The sequence below is a fragment of the Macaca mulatta genome, chromosome 20 (assembly GCF_049350105.2).
Source record: "Macaca mulatta isolate MMU2019108-1 chromosome 20, T2T-MMU8v2.0, whole genome shotgun sequence".
In the NCBI taxonomy this organism is placed as follows: Eukaryota; Metazoa; Chordata; class Mammalia; order Primates; family Cercopithecidae; genus Macaca; species Macaca mulatta.
This window is the reverse complement of record NC_133425.1, coordinates 12235110-12257630: the sequence shown is the minus strand read 5'-3', so window position 1 is coordinate 12257630 and position 22521 is coordinate 12235110. Positions and strand designations below refer to the sequence as shown.

At 50.3% G+C, this 22521-nt stretch overlaps 1 protein-coding gene and 1 long non-coding RNA gene across 36 annotated transcripts in view; both read right to left on the bottom strand.

The window, feature by feature from the left end:
- The window catches only part of CLEC16A (C-type lectin domain containing 16A), a 238236-nt gene that overhangs the window by 77798 nt on the left and 137917 nt on the right, over nt 1-22521 (bottom strand). The gene's annotated exons all lie outside the window — the stretch shown is intronic.
- LOC144338384 (uncharacterized) lies at nt 10057-21336 on the bottom strand. Its single transcript, XR_013412440.1, has 2 exons — nt 21042-21336; nt 10057-10134 (listed from the first exon to the last, which is right to left on the bottom strand). It is a non-coding gene; the product is annotated as an uncharacterized LOC144338384 (long non-coding RNA).

The window sequence follows — 22521 nt, the reverse complement described above, 5'->3', positions numbered from 1 at the left end:
CACGGCCCAGGAGCAATAACTAATTGAAAGTGCCATTCTCAGGCAGGGAGCTGAAGGCTTGGGGAGGCTGGGTGCCTCATCCCCAGGTGCCCACAGGCTGGGGGAAGTGCTAGCTTTGGGCTCAGCTCTGTCTGCTTCCAAAGGTGGGGTTTTCCACAGCTACTTCCTTTCTCTCAGTGTGAAAAGTATATGCTGTGTCTAGTAAAATGAGGTGACTGGTTTTCATAAAGTGGCCAAGAAAACCAGTTGCATGTCTTCATCTTTCCCCCGTGTCAAATTTTAAGACTCTTCTTGGGAGAATGGAGGATGAGAATGTTGCCCTTCTTGTTCCCATGTGTCCAGAACATGTATGGGGTCAGCCTCTCTGCTGAAGTCTACTTAAGGATGAGCAACTTGCAAAAGCTTCACTCCTTGTTCCACTTCTTCAATACATGCAGTTCACAGCTTGCCAACGTGGTGAAAACATAATTACCAGAAACCGAGTCCAAGGGAGCATCAGTTCCAAGTACAGCCTGGCATATCCCCTTATCAAGTGACACCCAGCTGCCAGAGACACGATCTCATCTTATAATGCATCGGTGACCACACTTATCTCTGCTCTCGGAATGCCACATTTGCATAGTACATTGCATAATTTCCTCTCTGAAAATGGCCCTGTTTAGCATGAGTAAATAAAGTTACCTAACTCTGTGAGGCAGCCGAATGGAATACTTGAGATTTCCAAGAAAAGATTTGAATACCTAAGCTCTTTATTATGCAGCCAGATAGTCACACAGAATTGAGGTTCACACAGCTCCTCTTCCCTGCTGTTCAGCAGCCCAGCAGCCCAGGAACAAGGGTATCCTGGTCTTCGGAAGCCCTCTGTGATGGCTCTGCTCTGGACCCTTCCACAGGATGTGGTCAGGGTCTCTCTACCCCGTATGTGCCTGGGGCTACTGTGTGTCGGGTACTGGGCTACAGGGATGAAGGAGGCAGATGCATCCTTACTCTGGGTGACCCTTCAGAGGCTGTTTCCCTATCTGAAAAATGAGGACACCCTACTTTGTAGTAATGCTGTTGGGAACAAATAAGCTGGGGTGCAGAGAGGGCTTGTGAGTTTTCTCCACCTTTGTGGTGTGGGCCCACCTCTCCTTCCTCCTTCTGGATAGACGTTCTTCAAGATGGGGCTACACCTTCTCTTTCCCTTGGATTTCCTCTATAAGGCACCTCATCAGGAAAGTACACAAGGGTATTCCAGAGAGCAGATACTGGCCCAGGGTGTTCTTCCTTAGGGGGTGAGGTCCCCAGGCAGAGAACATAGTCTAGAGAGTATGTTAAAACCTCTGGGATAGGCTGGGTGTGGTGGCACACACCTGTAATCCCACCTCTTTGGGAGGCCGAGGTGGGAAGATTGCTTGAGCTCAGAGTTCGAAAACGGCCTGGGCAATATAGTGAGACCCCATCTCTATGTCTCCTAGGGAGACATTTTTATTAAAAAAAAAAAAAAATTAGCTGGGCATGGTGGCACGTGGCTGTAATCCCAGGTACTTGGAAGGCCGAGGCTGGAGGACTGCTTGAGCCCCGGAGGCAGAGGTTGCAGTAAGCTGAGATTGCACCACTGTACTCCAGCCTGGGCGACAGAGTGAGACCTTGTCTCAAAAAAAAAAAACTCCCCAAAATAAAACTTGACTCTCGGGTCTATATTACTAACACTGCTAGAGAAGGCATCTGTGGGTGCCACAGGATCTGTGGGGTATCCTGGTACCCACAGATGCTGGCCAGACTTCAGGGAGCTCTTCTGGTCAAATGGATCTCAGCCTGGTATTCAAGGCTCTTCTAAGCAAGGAGGCATTCTCTCCTGCTAACATCTAACCCAGACTCTCCTCTGACATAGGCCAGTTGTGGGGAAGAAAAGGCTTCAGAGATGGAACTGGTACACCCATTCATCACTGCCTCAGACTTTTCATTCAAACATTTCTGGGGGTGCTGGACTCTGTGCTTGGCAAAGAGGACCACACAGATGGGCAAGACTTGTCCCTCAGGGATTCCTGTCTAGCACAGGAGCCCAAACAAGTGACAATTACATGCCATGTGATGAGACCCACAGCAGGGGAAGATCAGGAGGATGCAGACCGCTGGAAGAGAGGCCATGAGACAGCCCAAGGGTCACAGAAGGCTTCTTGCAGGAGGTATATTTTTTTGAGACGGAGTCTTGCTGTGTTGCCCAGGCTGGAGTGCAATGGCGCAATCTTGGCTCATTGCAACCTCCACCTGCCAGGTTCAAGCGATTCCCCTGTCTCAGCCTCCTGAGTAGCTGGGACAACAGGCACACGCCACCACACCTGGTTAATTTTTGTATTTTCAGTAGAGACAGGGTTTCACCATGTTGGTCAGGCTGGTCTCAAATCCCTGACCTCAGGTGATCCGCCCACCTCAGCCTCCCAAAGTGCTGGGATTACAGGCGTGAGCCACTGTGCCCAGTCAGGAGGTAATGTTTTAAACTGAATCCTGAAAGAAGCCCAGCAATGGGCCAAGCAGAGGTGGAGAGTAGCGCCATCGGGCTGCCAGCTCCTCCCCAGTATATTCTCGGATCTGACCCTTCTGGGTCCAGCACTAGCCTCCCATTTTCCACCAAACCTTTGTGGTTTGAGGCTCCTCACCTCACTTCTACCAGAAGGTCTGGGGAGCATTTGCTTGCCCATCTCTCAGGCCCTCCCTCTGTGTCTGTCCCTGAGCTTCAGCCTCCAGGGATGGCTCAGCCTTGTGATGAAAGCATAGTGAGGACCAGGCTGCCTGCTGCTTTAGACCGAGCTCTGCCCTTTACCACTGTGGGACCTCGGCTTGCTGCCGTCTCCCCTCTGGCCCTCAGGTACCTCATCAGCAAATGGAGGTGATATTAACAATACTGTCCCTATAGTGTTACTATGAAAACTCAATGATGTTTGTAAGGTGCTAGGACAGTGCCTGGCACTTAGGAGTAACAGCAGCTCTCTGAGTTCCACCCAGCAAGAACCAGCAGGGTTTGGTGGGGAAGACACTGAGCTGAGATGCAGAAGGGGCCTGGGTCTGATGCCCACTGGGGTCACTTACTAGGCTGTGTGGCCTCAGTCAGGGCAACTGACCCTTCCGAGTGGACCTCAGCTTCCTTGTCACTCAAATGAAGAGGTTGGGACTAAACCACATGCCTCTTTTCTGATGGGAAAGAACGCCTAAATTTCATACCAGGGGACACATTTATAGCCGTTTGGCAGAAATTAGTTCACAGAGTGAATGCTTACCGGCATAGCAGTCTGATTTTTAATTAGCTTGTGGGAATTCAATATACTTCAAACATTAACAGTAAAATATAGACCTCTGGTGGAGACAAGCTGTACCTTTGGACTTAAACAAAAGCTGTATACCTCACCAACCAAATTCCCTGCTTTACGTTTTTCATGTTTTGTGTTCTAACTGATTACCAATAAACTTTTGGCAGCAGAGCAACATTCTCAAAGCATGTGATTTAAGTGAAATACAATCCTACCAGCACAACTGTGTGGAATACAATACCACACACGCAATCAGATGATCTTATTTAAACTATGTTTCAGCCATGGTAAAAATGGAGAATCTCAACTATTCTTCCCTCTGAGTTTTTAATTCTTTTAAAAGTGAACTAAGTGAGGTGGCTCACACCTATAATCCCAGCACTTTGGGAGGCCGGGGCAGGCAGACTGCTCAAGCCCAAGAGTTTGAGACCAGCCTGGGCAACATGACAAGACCCTGTCCCTACAAAAAAAAAGAAAAAGCAAAAATTAGCTGGGTGTGGTGGTATGCACCTGTGGTCCCAGCTACTCGGGAGGCTGAGGTGGGAGGATCACCTCAGCCCAGGGAGGTCAAGGCTACAGTGACCATAATTGCGTCACTGCACTCCAGCCTGGGTGACAGGAGACCCTGTTTCAAAAAAAAAGAAAAAAAGAAAAGAAAAAAGTGAACTTGTACATGAACTACCTATGAAATTCATGAAGGGCAAAATAAGAAAGGGAGCTCCATTCATTCAAGAAACTTTTATGGAGTACCTTCTAGAATGTTAATTCTATGAGGGCAAGGATTTTTGTCATTTTTGTTGATTGCTCATGGCCAGGCACACAGTATGTGCACACCAGATGTCTGTGGAGACGAGGGATGCCTACCTTGGACATCCAAGGTGTTGGAGAGACAAGATAAAAGGCTCAGTCCCTGCTCTCCAGGGCCTCACAGCCCAGTGGGGAGAAAACAGAATGAACAAGACACGCAGAGTGCTACCGTCAAGGACATGCAGAGAAGGGGCATGTGCCATGGGCCAGAGGCAGGAGGGAACATGGTGAGTTTGGGAAACTCCTGTCCTTTGTTGGGGCTGGGATATGAGGAAGAGGGCAGTGAGGGCTGGTGGGCGTGAGGCTGCAGAGGGTGGGGACCCCTCAGCAAGGGTGGCTTATTAAAGCCACACCTAGGAGTATAAACAGATGCCCAGGAACTGGGGACACTGGGAAGATCACTGCGAGAACTAAAGGTTTTTGCCTATGATTATTCAGTGAAATGTAACTCAGGCCCTTAATTGGAAGTTTATAATTAAGACCTGGACTGGAACTTAAAATACAACATGAAGAGAGTTTACTAAGCATAATAATAAAAAAAAAACAAGACATTTGTTCCTTTATTTATTAATTCATCAGTTACTCTGTATCTACTATGGGCCAAGCACAGTCCCAGGTACTAGGGCTGGAGGGGTGAAAATGAAGGTCTGGTCCTCGTGCAGCCACAGTCTGAACAGACAGACCATAAAGCAGTAACTGAAACAAATCTATTAGTATAAACTGTGCCAGCACAATGGGAAGCTATATTCAACCTGTTATAGACTTTGTTTAAAAGTTCATCTGCAAACCCTGCAAATAAACTCTTCAAAAGTTCCAGCCATTTGCAAACATAAACCTATGCTAATTTCAGATAAGAACAGTTACAGTGTAATATTTAGTAAGTGCCTGGCACTGAGCTAAGCACTCAAAACCATCCAGCCCAGGCGGTACCATTATCTGAACATTACACATGAGGAAGCTGAGACCCTGAGAGGGTCAGTAACTGACTTGAGGTTGTGCTGCTAGTGTTATCTTCTGAGAGGTCAATTGCCAGGACCCCAAGCAGGAAATGCCCAAGTGAGTCAGGTCCAAGTCCCTCTATGTGCTTGAAACCAAACCCCAATCTTGTAAAAAGATTCTCTGGGCCACATTAAGTTAGTGAAATCTGGACCAGAAGTGTAAACCACATTTGGCTGCCTGTGCTAAGAAAGAGATCAGCGGCTTTCAGAGCAGGAGCAGGGGTGACTTCATTTTGGCCGGGCCGCGTGCGTATCACCGCCTTCAGCTGCTCTTGGTAAATTCTTGGCAGAGGAAATCCACCAGCAGGCGGAGAAAGGGAAAGGCGAAAGAGAAACAGGAGATTTTGGCAGGACCATAAGAGGGCATGATAGGTGGTGAGAAAGCCCAGGCTCCAAGTTGCGGAGTACCCCACAGTCTTACCTCCCTGCTAAGGTATGACTGGCTCTGAAACTCCTGCACTTTCTTGAGCTTGATGCACAGAGGCAAGTTCAGAGCGAGGAAGCCATGGATTGAATTTTTTTAGGCAAAAGGTAAGAAAAGAGCTAGTCAGGTTGTCCAATAGTAAATAAGTGTGTCATAGGCAGAACCACCGTGGTCAGACACTTGGCAGGAGTGTAGAGCCTGGTACCCAGTCAGCTGTGCCACTAAACCCCAGGTGCAACTCTGGCTAGATAGATAAGAATCACAATCCCCACTGTCTCACTTCTTGCCACATGCTGGGCACTTAAACAGCGCAGGCTCTGGGCCTCTACTTCCCCATCTGTAAACAGGGGTGAAAACAGCACGTGGGTCCCAGGTAGGGAAGAATGAAAGCAGAGAGTGAGTGCCCAGTCCACATCTCTGTTACTGTTACCATCCTCACTTTGCCCCATCCTCGCACCTGGGTGAGGAAGTAGCCACACAAATCTGGGCTTTCAGTCCCAGACGAGGACGCCTGGGCCCCAGCAGGGTTGACAGCATGCAGCCACACACTAGAAAGTGATGGAGCTGGGATCCCGAACGACCCCAAACCCATGCCTTTCTTGTTTCCCGATTTTACCGCACCTGCCAGACAGCGCTGCTGCCCAAAAGGACTTTCTGCATTGATGGAAATGTCCTACAGCCGTGCTGTCTAGTACAGAGCCACCACACATATGGCTATTTGCATTTCAATTAAAATTAAATACCATTAAATACTCTTTTTCTGTTGTCTTGCTACCTATGACTGAGCACTTGAAATGTGGTTTGACAGTGGAACAGAAATGTTTAATTTTATTTAACCTTAATTTAATTTTCATTAATGTAGATTTAGACAGCCACAAGTGGCTACTGTGTTGGACAGCGAAGGGTTAGAGGGAAGAAAAAGAGACCCTGCCCACTGTGTGGGACCGTGGGAAACAGCTCTGCTCCACGTCTGCCGATGAGCCGTGCATGTGAATGACCTGTCCCGGCAAACCCGGGTGGCATGAAGCAGCCTGGCCCACGGCCTTGGAGCTCCCTGACCTGGAAGGAATGGGGCGCTCTGGCCACATGCACTCTTGGCTCTCGGCTGACTCAGCCTGGGGGCTATAGCTCCCAAGCCTCACCTTAGCCACCACACTCCCTGCCAAGCACACAGAAAGCACGTTCCACACAGCTCTCTGTCAATGTCACAGAGGAAGTACGTATGATCAGTGGGCATTGGGTGCCACGGGTCTCACTGCTGGAAGGGATTCCTTATGGGCCACCTGCCTCTCTCCACCCTGGCCTCAGAGGATGAGCAGGGTCTGACTTGCTCACTGCCTCGGCATCTCTTTGTCCCGGCTCCCCCACAGGACTGGTCCCAGTGGAGGGGAGGGAAAGGCTCTTGAAAGAAGGAGTTGAAAAGTTACTCCCACACACAGCACTTGGGCGAGAATGTGCAGGCAACTGGAAAGGCTGAAGCTCACACACAGCGTCTTGGGAGGGATCCAGGGTTCCTCGAAGGGAGGCCCATTGGCAGCCTGGGGCACCCGGCACTAGGACAAAGTGCAGATTTCAGGACTCCAGCCCCACCAGGCTGGTTCTCAGGGTGCAGGGCCTTGGAGGGTCTATGGACAAGCGGTTTGGAGACCTGTCAGATCCCAAATACCATTACGGATGGCCACACTAAGGCCCTCACGCTCAGCTCGTAGGAAGCCACATTTGGAAGCCCATGTCTCCTTACTGAGGAGCCTGACAATTCTTCAAGGCAGAGGGGACTCAGCAGCAACACTAAACAGGCTGGGATGCAAATACCTGGTAGTAGTTTAGAAGAAAAGGCTACCTGCCACTTGGTCCCCCGTCCCTTCCTGCATCCTCGGTGCACACAGACACGCATTCTCAGTACAAAGGCTCACACGGCCATTCCTCGGAGATGGGGCCGAGCAGGATCTGACTTCTGTGTCTCCACCTTCTGGCTTTTCTGTTGAGGGGTGGGCACTGAGAACTCACTGTTGGCCACCATGCTAGTGTGTGCTGCAGAGGCCTCGGTTAATCCTTAGAGCTGTGGCTCCCAAATGCTACTGCATGTGGGATCACCTGGGATCACTGAAAACACAGATGCTGGCTCCTGCCCCCAGATAGTCTGATTTAATGGGTGTGGGGTGTGACCTGGGCACTGGGAGCCTTAAAGCTCTCCAAGTGATTCTACCACTCAGCCAAGTCTGCATACCAGTTGGCCTTCTGGCATCCTTTGGGGGAGGCAGACCTCCCTACACCCATGCCCTGTGGGTCAGCTGAGGAGACAAACCTGCCCGAGGTCATATCCTGAGCCAACACTGAACTTGGTGGAGTCTGATCATAGGCTTGTGCTCCTGCTATTATAATGCAAGGAACTCACAGCCCATGGATAATTAAAAAACAAAGCAAAGCATAAAATCCTTTTCCTCATCTCCCTCTGAGACACTGGGGCAAGATGTTCCAGGCCATTCATGAAACAGATGTAAACCAATGGGGCCAAAAAGCTGCTGGATGTTTCACCGGCAGGGAATGCTCACTGAAAAACACACCAGTAAATACGGAGGCTGTAATGCAAGCCCAGGACTGATGGATTGCTCATAACATCCCGGGGAGTTAATTAGAGCAGCCCTGAACTCAGTTCTGTGTCAGCGCTCTTTGCCATTAATGATTCAGGTAAAGAAGGAAGTAAAATAATAGGGCAGGGAAGGAAATTAATTGAACTAAGCCTTTTAAAAATATTTCTGATGCATCAAATTCTAATGAAAGATTAACACACACCACGGAAATATTAAAAGGCACTTACAGAGACCCCCAAAACACAGAGAAAGAAACCTGTCAAGGGCGAGGGAGCTGATTAAATCTTTCAGATAAGGAAATTGGTAAGGGATGTGAGGCATTTACTCACAGCTGTGAATTTCCATCAGGAAAACAGCCCCTGGTTACTCACCCAGCTGCTCACACTGGGACAGCCTTCCAGGAGGCAACTTGGCAATTGGCAAAGAAGTCTTTCAGCTGGGCGTGTCCTTTAACTTGTTCTAGAATTTTAGGTTACGGCCGTTCTCATGGTTGGGTGTAGCGATTCAGCTACAGGGAACTTCAAACTCGGGGCAGGGAGGACTTAAAAAGGGAAAAATTCACAGATACGGGGAAACTAAATCTTGGCAGGCCCTCGTGGTGTCATGTTATACAGTCAGTTTTTTAAAAGATGCTGTTAAAATGGTGGTTCCTAAACTTTAGTCATTTCCTTACCATCCTAAGGATTTCTTCCTAGTTGTCCACCTGTACCACTGATGTGATGTTTTCTTTAGATTATGTCCCTCCCTTTGTATTGAAATTTATAAGGAAAATGTCATTTACCTCAAGGCAAAATCAGCATCATCTTTCATAGAAGACATAATTATGTACATGGACAAAATATTCCTACGTTTGCCAACCAAAAATGGCCTCAGGCACTACCTCTGGAAGTCTTGATGAGACACACAGCTTGGTGATGACAGGGGCAAGGCACCCCCCAAGGCCTGGAGTGAAACATGAAGGTTATCGAACAGTGTGCACAGGGTGACCTCATTTTTGTAAAATGAACTCATGTGGTTATTTTTGGGTTATGGTATGGTTACAAGCGTTTTTTAAAGGCTTGTTTCTCTTTTCTTAATTTTCTACAGTGAATAGATAATACTTTTATAATCAGAAAATAAATTTAGAAAACTTTCAATGGTCTGTATTTCTCCTGTGGGTCTCTGTGTGCTTCTTGGGAGACAGGTCTGGAAGAAAACATACCCACTATGACTGTAGTCACCCAGGGAAGTGGGATGAAGGGGGTGGAAATTACTGAGTTTTTATTTTATTTTACTTTTTTGAGACCAAGTCTCACTCTGCCACCCAGGCTGGAGTGCAGTGATGCCATCACAGCTCAGTATAGGCTTGACTTCCTGGACTCAAACAATCCTCCCACCTCAGCCTCCTGAGCAGCTGGGACTATAGATGAACACCACCATACCCAGCTACATAATTTTTTTTTTTTTTTTTAGAGATGGGGTCTTGCTACGTTGCTCAGTCTGGTCTCCAACTCCTGGGCTCAAGTGATCCCCCACAACCCTTGCCTCAGTCTCCCAAAGTACTGGGATTACAGGCGTGAGCCATGGTATCTGGCGTTAGTTTTGTTTTCTTACAAGGACAAGGTATTTGCACACTATTTATGTAACTAAAAGGTAATGGCCGGGTGTGATGGTGTACACCTGTAGTCCCAGCTACTTGGGAGGCTGAAGTGGAAAGACTGCTTGAACGCAGGAGTTTGAGTTAACTTCCAAAGTGAAGGTCTCATTTGGTGCCAATCTTATGCTACAGCCATGCTTCTAGCTTTTTTTTTTTTTCTTTTTGAGACAGAGTTTCACTATGTCGCCCAGGGTGGAGTGCAGTGGTACGATCTCGGCTCATAGCAACCTCTGCCTCCTGGGTTCAAGTGATTCTCCTGCCTCAGGCTCCCAGGTAGCTGGGATTACAGGTGCCTGTTACCACGCCCAGCTAATTTTTGTATTTTTAGTAGAGATGGGGTTTTACCATGTTGGCCAGGCTGGTCTCGAACTCTTGACCTCAGGTGATCTGCCTGCCTCAGCCTCCCAAAGTGCTGGGATTACAGGCATGAGTCATTGTGCCCAGCTGTAGCTCCTGTCTTACTCAACGGTCCAGAACACTGTGGCAAACCCTCAGCTATGCTGACTGCCTGGCCTCTGTCCCTGGAGTGGTCATTCCCAACACACAGACCAGAGCTGGCCCATGGACAGAATGTCAGGACTGATCAAGGTGAAAATGGGGAGGTGGGGGGAGCCCTGCACCCAGAGTCAGAACATGATGTGCCAGGCTGCTATGAGGGCCTTTCCAGCCGTGACCCCTGAACAGGCTTTTTTCTTGTTCATCTTCTCTCTCCTTTCTTTCCTTTCTTCTCTCTGGTTCTTGCTCTAAAAGCACGACCTAGAAAAGGCAGGCTTTCCACGTTCCATAACATTACCGCCCACTTTTTCCTGCTATTTACATCAAAGATCCCAAGCTCACACATTTGAAACAGAATGTCATTTAAAAGACTACCCACTTAAAAAAAAAGAAAAGAAAAAAAAAGATTAGCAACTGTTCAAATAAGAAACAAGTCATGGAAAATGTGACTTTCATTCTAGTTCTGCTTGATCACACCTGCTAAGAAGAAAGTAGAAACTTCAAAGGCATCTCGGGTACTGAGGGAGCCCAGAGCTGCAAAAGGTTAAGTGCTTTATCGGGGATCATCCAGTAGTAGGAAACTTTTTCCATTATGTGCTTAAAGGCCCACGGCCCCTTTAAATAGCCCCCTACTTCTTCATAATAATGATAACTTGATTCATTCTACAGGCTTTATTGATTTAAATGTGATTCATGTAAAATTCATGGCAACCATGCAAACCTAATTTTTCACATTTGAGCTACATTAGAAACTACACGGCAGAGGCAGGAGGGAAATGAGAGAAGGCATATTTGGGCAGTGGGGCCAAGGCAGGCATGCAGGGCCCCCCAGGAAAAAAGGGAGAGATTTTTCTAAAGAACTCAGATGTAAAAAGAGACACACAAGGTCATTTCTTAAGAAGGGAGCTGCCTGATGTGGCCTGGAAAAAGTAGGGGGGAGGTGGTGCCTGTAAATGCTTCAAACTTCAGAGGCAAGGCCTCCTGTGGCTCTCAGCTGCCCCTCCTCTGAGCAGCTGGAGCCAAGAGGGCCCGTTAAGCCACAAGAGCACTCTGCCTCCTCCCACAAACCTCGCATCTGTAGATGAAGCCGACTCTGGCCTCCAGAAGGTTTACTGCAATCACACCTTAGGGCTGGAAACTTATCAGGCGTGGCCTGCCCAGGACAGACACGGAGATTCTGGGTCAAGCCTCTGGAACCCCTGACTCACGTTACCCTTCGGTTTCCCCTCTGAGCCCCTGGAGCCTTCATCTTTGGTTGAAGGTGACACAGCAAGGCAGTTCACTAGGACAGCCACAGGCTGGGAAGGGGCCCTGTACAACTGGGAAGTACCCTGGAGGAAAGGTTGAGACCAGGACATCATTTAGAGGAATGGGGTCAGTCCTGCTTCCTAATGCCACAGTTACAAAAGAAGGCAGAAATTAACCACCATGGCTTCTACAAGTGCATGATAGGACCTGCCTGTCGTCCAAAGGCCCTCGTCACCCCTCCACCCCAACAGGCTAGGAAGCTTGTGGGTCCTCCCTCCTAATCAGGCCTGCCCTGTCCCTGCACGCACTGTGGTTTCGGTCACTGTCCTCACACTTGGGATGAGAGAGGCGTGTTCCACCAGCTGCTGCCTCCAGTCTTGCTACCTCATCCCTGCTAACTGTGCCATGGAAGTGGGCTTCCTGGAGCTGCTCCTAGCCCACTTTCCCGTCCTTCAAAGGGGCCCCTTCTCTGCACTGCCACACCCTCATGTCCTGGCTCGCCTTCTACCTCCTCTTGCTCAGTCTTGCACAAGCCCTGCCGTCTTCCACCTATGCTGTGCCCAGGGTGCATGTGCCCACCCTCGGCACTTAGCTGATATTTATTTCTTCAAAAATACGCCCCCTTTGCTTTAAGACAGATTTATTTGGTGGTTCCTCAGTGCCAGGCAGTATAGATACGAAGAGAAACGTGACCAGTCACTGCCCGCCTTCCAACCCTTGAGTCTGGGCAGAATCACTGAAGTGTCCAGCAGGGCATGCTCCCGGCCTCTACACTGGAAGCCTGTTTGTTCCTTTGCCTGAGTGTCACAGGAAGTGTCAGCCAGGGTTTAGGAGGCCTTGAAGCACTTTTTGAGTCCTAGACTCATACTCACTGGGACCAGTATGACCATGGTAAATCGCACTGACTAAGTGGCTTGGTTCTCCCAATGTCCCGACTCCAGGGCCCAGGCTCACTGTGAGGGACGGCAGGGACAGGCCACTCCAGTGAAGCTGAGTGCCCTTCTCTCTCTCTCTCTGCTGTGCTGAGCAGGTCTAGCTGAACTCATAGGAGATGAAGGTGCATCCCACTTGATGCCCCGAAAGCACCATGTGAAAGGGGTGCAAAGGCTGTAGGAGCCAGCAGGGAAGTGGAGGTGAGGGGGTACAGGAGGAGGAGACCCCTGAGATGGGTCTGGACAGATGGCCCAGGTAAGGACAATCCTCACCCCACCTCCTCCCTGCTCCATGCGGGCCTCGACACTGGGGTAGGGAGAGCTGCCTGCCTCCTGGCCTGTCTCCCACTAGACTGGGGACAGTCGTGACGATGAGGATAATGACAGTCAGCATGCGTTGGGGATTCTATTATGGATCAAACGCTTGTTAGTATATTTAATTGTCACGACCACCCTGTTTTATAGAAGAGGAAACTGAGGCCCACAGAATTTCAGAAGCTCAGCCAAAGTCATACAGCTCATAGACAACAGACCCAGTCCTCAAACCCTGATAGATTCTGACTCCGGAGCACCTACTCTCACCATTGTGCCACGAACAAAAGGAAGGAAGGAACCAAAAGTTTTGGGGACAGGAACTGAAATCAGTTATGTTCAAATCTGTATTTGCAAAAACTTTCAAGGAAATGCTGGAAATGCCTGCAAGCCAGGGATTGGTTTAAGCATGGGCTTTTTTGTGTGTGTTTGTGTTTGTTTTTGAGACAGAGCCAGGCCGGAGTGCAGGTATGATCTTGGCTCACTGGAACCTCCCGGGAGGCTGTGATCCTCCCACCTCAGCCTCCCAAGTAGTCCCAAAGTAGCTGGGACTACAGGCTCCCACCACCAAACCTGGCATGTTTTTTCTGTGTGTGTGTTTTTGTTTTTGTTGGTTTGTTTTTTGAGACAGGTCTTACTCTATCACCCAGGCTGCAGTACAGTGGTGTGATCTTGGTTCACTTGGGCCTTGACCTGCTGGGCTCAAGCGATCCTCCCACCTCAGCCTCCCAAGTAGATGGGACTACAGGTGCATACCACCACACTTGGCTAGTTTTTCGTTTTTGTAGAGATGGGGTTTTGCCATGTTGCCCAGGCTGGTCTTGAACTCCTGACCTCAAGTGATCTGTCCACCTGCCTCCTAAAGGTAAATTACAGGCGTGAGCCACGGTGCTTGGCCTAAGTGTGTTTTTAAGGAGTTTGTTTTCTGTCGATAATGGAGGGCTCCTGCACATTGAGTCCAAGCAGACCCTACAGTGAGAGAGGGCAGCTGACAGAGAAGCCTTCTGAGGAAGAAACCCATGGCCGTCCCAGGGTGTCAGAATGCCCCTGCTGAGTACCCGTTACTTAAGCACAACTTTCCTGCAAAGAAAAGTGGGGTAACTTACGAGGGGGAGCTCAGGTGTCAAGTTCAGCTACCAGTGGGTTACCAGAAAGCCCAGCAGATCATCCGCAGCCTGAGTCATGGAACTTGAGCTTGCACCTATCAGAGGCCTGCTGTGCTTCAAGCATCGTGTTCAAAGCTTTCCTGACAATTTTCCTCATTTTTCAGATGAAGGAAACCTGAGGCTCAGGTTAAGCAATGTGCTGAGGTCACCTGGTTGGCAAGCAGCAGAGGTAGCTTGAGTGCTGGCGGTCAGACTCTGGGGAGGACCCATTTACCCGCTAACTCTACCCATCTCCTAGCCAGCCCCTCAGGATAGCCCTGTAGAGGCAGGGGAGGCCTGAGGCTCAGTGGGTGCAGAAGGCTGCCAGGGCACACAGCCCCACCCGCCCTGAGAGGTGAATCACAGCCTTCAGAGCACGCACTTGCCTCTACCTGCTGCCTCTCAGGCGCCACTGGGGCCAGACCCGGGGGCACGCACCACAAAGTAAGGCTTCTTCATCAAGTGGCCAACACTGAATAGGTCTGTGAGCTTTTACTGAAAGCCACACACAACTTCCCTTTTACCCTTTGAAATAAGTGATATCATTTTCAACACCAGTTATCCATCTCCTGTGTCTTTTAATAGAAGCAGTTCATGGTGTGAGTTGGGGTAGATATAAACACAGGAGGGAAAACTGCTTACCTCACGTCTTTACTGAGAAAGGAGGTTAGGGGCTTTAAAGGCAAAATCCTGGCTAGACTTGGTGGCTCACGCCTGTAATCCCAACACCCTGGGAGGCCAAGGTGGGTGGGGTGCTTGAGCCCAGAAGTTCAAGACTAGCCTGGGCAACATAGTGAGACCTCATCTCAAAAAATTAAAATAGGCTGGGTGCAGTGGCTCATGCCTGTAATCCCAGCACTTTGGGAGGCTGAGGTGGGTGGATCACTTGAGGTCAGGAGTTCAAGACGAGCCTGGCCAACTAGGTGAGAAACCCTGTCTCTACTAAAAAAAAAAAAAAAAAAAATTGGCTGGGTATGGTAGCACATGACTGTAATCCCAGCTACTTGGGAGGCTGAGGCAGGAGAATCACTTGAATCAGGGAGGAAGAGGTTGCAGTGAGCCAAGATCACACCACTGCACTCCAGCTTGAATAATAGAGCGAGACTCTCTCTCAAAAACAACTAACTAAAATAAAACAAAATAGAAACAAAAATCCAGAGTGCCTCCTAAGACACCGGAATGTAGATTCTCTGGACCTCCAGGCAGGATGGGTAAGTGGGGAGTTGTGCAGAAACGTAACAGGAAAGTAGCCCACTGTGGAGGCTTCACACAGAGGCTCCCTGGCAATGCTGCAGATGGCCATCAGCACCACTCTGCTGCCCGAGGACAGCTAGTATGGAAGAACTCCAGCTAGGTTGTCCATGGTCCCTTTCTTGACAATGGCCCCTAAGAATTATTCCATGAATCCACAAACACAGGAAAGGAATAGCCCATTCTTAAGCTCTTCTTCAACCCAAAAATTTCAAAGTGAAATTCTGACCACACTTGAGGTCCAGAGTTCGAGACCAGATTGGGCAACACAGCAAGTCCCTGTTTCCATTTTGTAAAAAAGTGAATGTCTGACAGCTCACCCCCATGACTGATGCAGCCTGGTCATATGAGGCAGGTCCCCCTTCTGCGGTTCTTCCAAGGAACCAGAATGCAGGGGACGCATGATTCTATGCAATGGAGTGTTTGGTGGAGAACTAAATAAGCAAGCATATTTCTGGGACTATTTTAAAATAAACAACAACCAAGCAGAGTTAGGAATGTCTAAGCAGATATTCTGAGTGTAAAGGATGGTGGAGGTTTGAGAGAACACAGCTGTGTGGCCTCCAAACACACACAAAGCAGGCAGGAATTCCAACCGCTGGAAGCCTTTTCTGGCACCTCTTTGATGAGCAAAGACAGAGATGGAAAAAACGGAGCAGAGCACAGGGCTGATTGGTTTGGAGCAGTGCCTGGCGGCGGCTGGGTGGGCCAGCACATGCTGCGAGTCATGCCCAGCACCCCTCAGCAGGCTGCCCTGTCATTCTTACCGATGCCATTTCCTGAGTTGGGCCCTTCCCTGGCCACCTGGGATATATGGAAGGAGGAATTCCCACAGCCACTTCTAACCAGGTGACCAGGCGACCAGGTGGACATGCCCAGCAGATGGGTAAGCTTCTGCTCATCACGCTGGCACAGATGACAAAGACCAAAAGGGGCCAGTGTGGGAGAGAGGGGAGGAACAGGCATTTCCCTGTGCTGTTGGCAGGAGGTTTGATGGGCAGCTTCTTTTATGGAGGGCAATTTGAGCAATTTCACAGCTAGGACTCCCTCCTGCCAAAGTGCTGTGTTTGTGAACTGAGTTGCTAAAAGGCTGACCCTCAGGGTTCTGTGACATGGATGAACGGACACAGCCGATGCATGTCAACAAGGGTGATGCGCAAGGGACAGTCCCTCGGGTGCTTCCATTTAATGCAATGATGGCAGATAAGCCCACCCTCACACCCTGATGCCCTGACGCAGGAAAACCCCACTTTAAAGTGCTAAAAGCAAGTTGCAGAACAAGACGTCCATGGTCCCATTCATGTAAAAACTACTGCTACTGTCATTCATTTAGTAAAAATTTACTGGGTGCCTACCACGTGCCAGGCCTGTGCCCGGGCTGGAGTGACCATGGTGAACAAGACAGCCCGAGGCTATCCACCCAGAGGAATACGTATGTGTGCAGGTGCGAAGAGCTTGCTCCGGAAGGACACCCTCTCCCTCCCCCCAACGGAGGCTGGGAGTTCCTGCTGGAGAGGCAGGTGGCCTGGGTGGGGGGGGTACCATGGGTGGCTGGGGAAATGGCAGGGCACTTTCACTTTTTACTCTACACACTGCATTGTTTGAGCCTTTTACAATGTGAATATGTCTCTATATTACTTGGTAGCCTAACAAGTATGCCTTTAAACAACAAAGGGAAAACCTGAAATTACTAACTCAATGCCAGGACCCCCACCTGACTCAGCCCAGGACGGCGCCCACTCCATGGGTAAGTGATGGGCACAGATGGCAATACGTGAGCCAATTTTCCAGCCAATGCTACGGTTTTGATCTGGCACCACTTCTGGGTCCTGTGAAAAGAGCAGGGGTGTCGAGCATGGCCTCTAGCTGCACATCACAGCCGTCTCTGGAGAAGTTCTCCACCCATGGCTGGGGGCCTGGTGCACTTCCTGCCCGAGGCTGGCACAAATTCCACTCCCTGAGAGCACCAAGCTTCCTCCCTGGGGGTCGCCATGGGCCTTCCGCGGCAGCCCTCTTTGAGTGTGAGAAATACACCAAGGTCTTCCTGGGCCCATCTCCATCGAGGCTCTTGCCCACACCCAGCTGAAGATGGTACACGGATAATGGCCCGGAAGCATCAGCCACAGCACCTGAAGCAGACACATTTCAGATCCCCTGGCAGACGGCAGACCGCCTCCCACCTGGCAAGGATGAGCTGGTTCTGCTGAATCCTAGCTGTGGACGCTTGGGCTGGTCACGTGACCTCTCAGAGCCTCTGGCCTCAAAAGCATGAAACAAAGTTGTTACCTACTGCAGAAGTGCAGGAGGATTCCGGAGGATTTCTTTCATCTGATTCAGCAAGGGTCCAGTCAAGCACCTGGCACAGGGCAAGGCCACATGTGTGATCCGCACTGACGGACTGGGGCTTTCAGCGCAGAGGCCCCTTTCCAGACAGAGCCCCAGCTGACAGAAAGCTCTAACAGGCTGTTCTGTCTGGAAACAGGATCTGAAGGTAGCAAGAGCTCTGACACTCTCAGGCTGCAGGGGCTTCAAAGGCTCTCAGACTTGTCCCAAGAACTCCCAGGTGGAGGAGCCCAGGGTGGCTGCACAGTGGGGAGCTCTGACCAGCTTCTCGGACACTTCCTGCCCCAAACTGGCTAGGCCTCCCCTCCCAGCCACCTTGTATGGAAGCAGCACAATGACCTGGCCAGCGACCTGGGCAAGCCCCCTCCTGCTCGCTAGGCCTCGGTGTACCCATGTAAAAGGTGACGGATGAGCTTGGGAACAGAGGCAGAATCTGCCCAGCACAGCTGCAGCCATTCCTGGCGATTGTGAGAAATAATTCACATCCGATTCTCTGCCCTCCTGGAAGAAGTGTTGGTGAGGCAGGTATAGAACTTCCTTGCCTGGGGCCAAAAAGGACCCGGGGTTGAATCCTACTCCTACTTGAATGCTACTTTTACTCAAACACAGGGCTTACCCAGCCTTCCAAACCAATGGTCTGCCAAGCAAAATCTGTCCACATTTAATATCTATAGGTAGCATAAAAAAACAAGTAGTAGTTCAGGTTCGTTCCACAAATTTAAAATTGCAATACTGAATATTAAATGTGGTTTGTAAACTGCCTCACTCTCCCTGTGCTGTACGATGAAAAGCCCAGCCTAACCCCTGGGGAGGCACGGCTTCCTCCTAGACGTTAGAGTGGGCCTGGCTCTCGGGACCAGGACCAGGTGAGGCTCGGTGGGTAGGCAGGGGTCCCAGGGGAGCCTTAACAAGTCCACCTTGTGTGCAGACTATGGGGGACAGTGGGGGTTAGGGGGGGACAGTGGGGGTTGGGGGGGACGGGGACCTAAGATGGTTTTAGATGGCACCTATGTGAATGGTTTTTAATTTTATCTCATTCTCTATTTAGCTTCAGATGTTGTGAGAAAATACATATTTAGTTTATGGACCTCCTGATTTCATGGGTGTAGTTTTGGACTAGCTTAACCTACTTCATCTTGCCCTGACGGGTAAATTGTGAGTAGATTCAAAGAAAAATACAAAGTGATCACATGGTTGGTTCTCTGACACGGCAAACATCTCAGGTGGTGCTGGAGGGCCTCCCCCTGGGGATTCCTGGTGCCCAGACACAGAACTGCCTCCATCGAGCTGAGGTGACATGAACTGAATTGAAGGAGATGGGGTAGCACTGACTTAAAATGTGACACCAGGCTCTGGAAAGGCAGAAACTGGGCAGTGGCATAAAATGTCTCGGCTCTCGATCACCTGAGGTCAGGAGTTTGAGACCAGCCTGGACAACATGGTGAAACCCCGTCTCTACTAAAAATATAAAAATCAGCTAGGCATGGTGGCAGGCGCCTGTAATCCCAGCTACTCGGGAGGCTGAGGCACGAGAATTGCTTGAACAAAAACAAACTAAAGAACGTCTTGGCTCTCACCATCCCCATCGGAATTCCACTTTAGCTGTCCTTAACAGGAAATTATCTACCAGTGAGGTACTATCCAAAGCCTTACTGTAGCAAAGCACTGTTAAAACAACATGGATCGCATCACTGAATCCTCATAACAATCCCACAGTAAGGGGGAAATAGTTCCTAGCCCCATTTTACAGATGATGTGGAGGAATTTGTTCCGGTCACAGAGGTAGCGAGTGGGGATCTTGAGCCAGGTGGGATGGCCTCAGGCCTGTGCTCCTCCCCACCACCCCCATGGCCTCCACTGTCAGCCCAGGGCATGAGCCCAGGGCCCTACTTGAGCTTCATCCTTGGTCCAGTGCTAGCGTGCATACCCCAGAAGCCAAGGAAGCTAAAGTTCCCTGGAAAGAATAATCAAAACAAGCCTAACTACCACAACAAAGGCAATAACAGTAACAATGCACTTTCAACAAACAGTGGCTCTGTGCTCCACACACTTCATCCTCACCGCCTCCTTGTGAAGTGGCTATTACTTAGGATTCTCCCTACTTCCCAGAGGACAAGCTAAAGACCTGAGAGGCCTTCAAGTCACTTCCCACAAGTACTGATATAGTTTGGATGTCTGTCCTCACTCAATCTCAGGTTGAAATGGGTTTCCCGGCCAGGCACAGAGGCTCACGCCTGTAATCCCAGCACTTTGGAAGGCAGAGGTGGGAGGGTCACTTAAGCCCAGGGGTTCGAGACTAGCCTGGGCAACAAGGTGAAGCCCTTTCTCTACAAAAAATACAAAAATTAGCTGGGTGTGGTGGTGCACACCTGTGGTCCCAGCTACTCACATACAACACTTGGGATTAGAGTCCCACACAGTGGGATGAAGCCACTCAGATCCAGACAGGAGGCTGCTCTTGGCTCTGGAGACCCAAGGCTACCATAGGACAATAACAACTGCCAAGCACTTATAACACACGGCACTGTCTTCAGCCATTTCAAATGCATTTTCTCACCAAATCCTCCTTATCTTATGTTGTTGGGCCTTATCATCTCCATTTGACAGAAACAGACACTCAGAAAGATGAAGAGGGCAGCCAAGGCCTCACGTGTGTGACAAAGCTGGGTCTTGGCTGAGTCTGCCTGCTTGCCAGCGTGCTGCCCCAGCACCTCCACGGGCACTCGACCTGAAGCAAGCGTGCTTTCTCCTTCACTAACCCCTCCCGCCGTCTGTTTCTTATAAGCCACAGATGTGCCCTCTGACCATCCAATTAAGGCCTGTAGAGTAAAAATGGGCCTGTCACATTCTTCTCTGACAGCCAGGCTGAAAGCTCCTTCCCGTGATCCTCCTGAAACCCAGGGTGGGGGCTTCGCGGCCTCACCTGTAAATGAGTCCAGTGCTTGGTGCTGGCTGAGAAGGGTGGCACAGAGGTGCCTTTCAACCCTTCAGACAACGACAGGCTCCTGGGGAAGAGGGGCTTCTGGTGCTGGCTGCCTTCCCCCAGGCCTGACAAAGACTCTGACTCTCTCTCTGCAAAAGGGCTGCTGATTTATACCCAGGGCCAAGGAGAGGCCTCCCCAAACTCAGGGACCTCACGGGCCGTGAGTTATTCCAGCCCGCGTGCAGCCTTCTGGCCATGGGCCCTTTCTGCCTTCAGAATTGATGGCACCGTATTAATTTTCCTCGAGGTAAATCACCACCCAGCCCCAGCTGCCTCTTTCTCCGCAGTGTCTTCGAGGGGCGCTGAACAAGGGCAGGCTTTTCAGGTGGAACGTGAATGATTTACTAGATATTCTGACATATCGATTGACCTTTCCAGTTTAAAACTGCCTCCCTCCATGGTGGAGATGACTCATATAGCCAGCGAGTTCAGAAGACTAATGCTGGGCCCTCGAATTAAGTCTTGATCTTATTCCAACTTCTCAGTGGATAGGGACCCACACAGAGTGTGTCAGATGTCTGTCAGACCAGGAGGTTTACAGGCTTCCTCTAGGGCCCTGGAGTCACGGTCTATTTTTGGAAAACAAGGCCAATGTCCTCATTTATGGGCTCGGACCCTAACCCACTCGCATTTCCATTCATTCATATCTGGCCCGTCTTCACTGAGTACCTCCTACACTGTGGGCCCTGGGATCCAACTGTGAACAAGAGTTGGGGTTTCTGCCCCCAAGCAGCTTGGTACCTACATGAATCAAAGAACCACACAAAAATAGAAAATCACACACAGCAGGAAATGCCATGAACAGAGAGTTCTGGCGGTCAGGGAAGATTTTGCTGGGAGGTGAGCTGTCTGCAGAGTTGAAGGTGTCAGGGAGTCGGCCAAACACAGGGGACCACGGTGGCAGGAATAAGCGTCCCAAGCAGAGGGATGGGCCTGTATGAAGGCCCAGAGCTGAAGGGGACACACTCAGCAGGCAGGGGACTAAAAGGGGTGGTATGGGTGCATCCCAGAGCTGGGCCGCAGGGCTGGAGAGAGGGCTCAGCGTGGCCCTGCTGGGACCCATAGGGCTTGGGCCTGGACTCTGCTGGTGGAGAGAAAACCAGCAACGGGGGACTGGGACAGAGGCAGGGCTGTGTCCCCCCAGGTCCCCAACCTCTTGGACAAGGTGAAAAGCTGGTTTCCATTCCAGGTAGAACACACACAGGCAAGGGGAGACCACAGCCGTCCCCTCGCACCCTGTAAGGACAGATTCTCCATGTCAGGTCCCCCTGGGCCAGCCTCACTGCCTCCCAGCAGACAGGGGAGCGCCACAGGCAGCAGGAGGCTGGAAGTGGAGGGCTTCCCCCAGTTCAGGAGAGGACTGGGGCTTAGGGCCAGGGCCACCTGTTTATTCTGGGCTCCTTTAGCCCAAATCAGTGTTGGAGGAAACCGGCAGGTATTACATGGGCTGAGAAAGGAAAGAAAAATGGTTGGGTGATGCTAGGATGGAGTGAGAGTAGGTGAGGCTTAGGAGGAGATCGAGGGCTCTGGAGCTGTGTGGCCCTGGGGTCAGGTGCTACCTGGGTCCCTCCCGCATGGGGCCTCCACACATAAATCCTCAGTGCCTGGCACATGATAAGCTGTCTTGGCCAGGCACAGTGGCTCCCTCCTGTAATCCTAGCACTTTGGGAGGCCAGGTGGGAGGATTGCTTGAGCCCAGGAGTTTAAGACTAGCTGGGCAAAACGACAAAATGCTGTCTCTACGAAAAATCAGAAAAATTATCCAGGCATGGTGGTGTGCACCTATAGGCCCAGCTACCTGGGAAGCTGAGGTGGGAGGATTGCTTGAGCCCGGGAGTTTGATGCTGTAGTGAGCCATATGTGTGCCACTGCACTCCAGCCTAGGCAACAGAGCAAGACCCAGCAAACAACAACAACAATAAAACAAAAACAAACAAACAAACAAAACCTTAATCCCCCCACATGGAGAGCTGCTGATGAGGGGCAGCTCTTATTAACCAAACCCCCATGGTCTGCAGGACTTCTCAGAACCTTTGTCTGGGCTCTCCAGGGGTCAGTGTTGTTGCAGG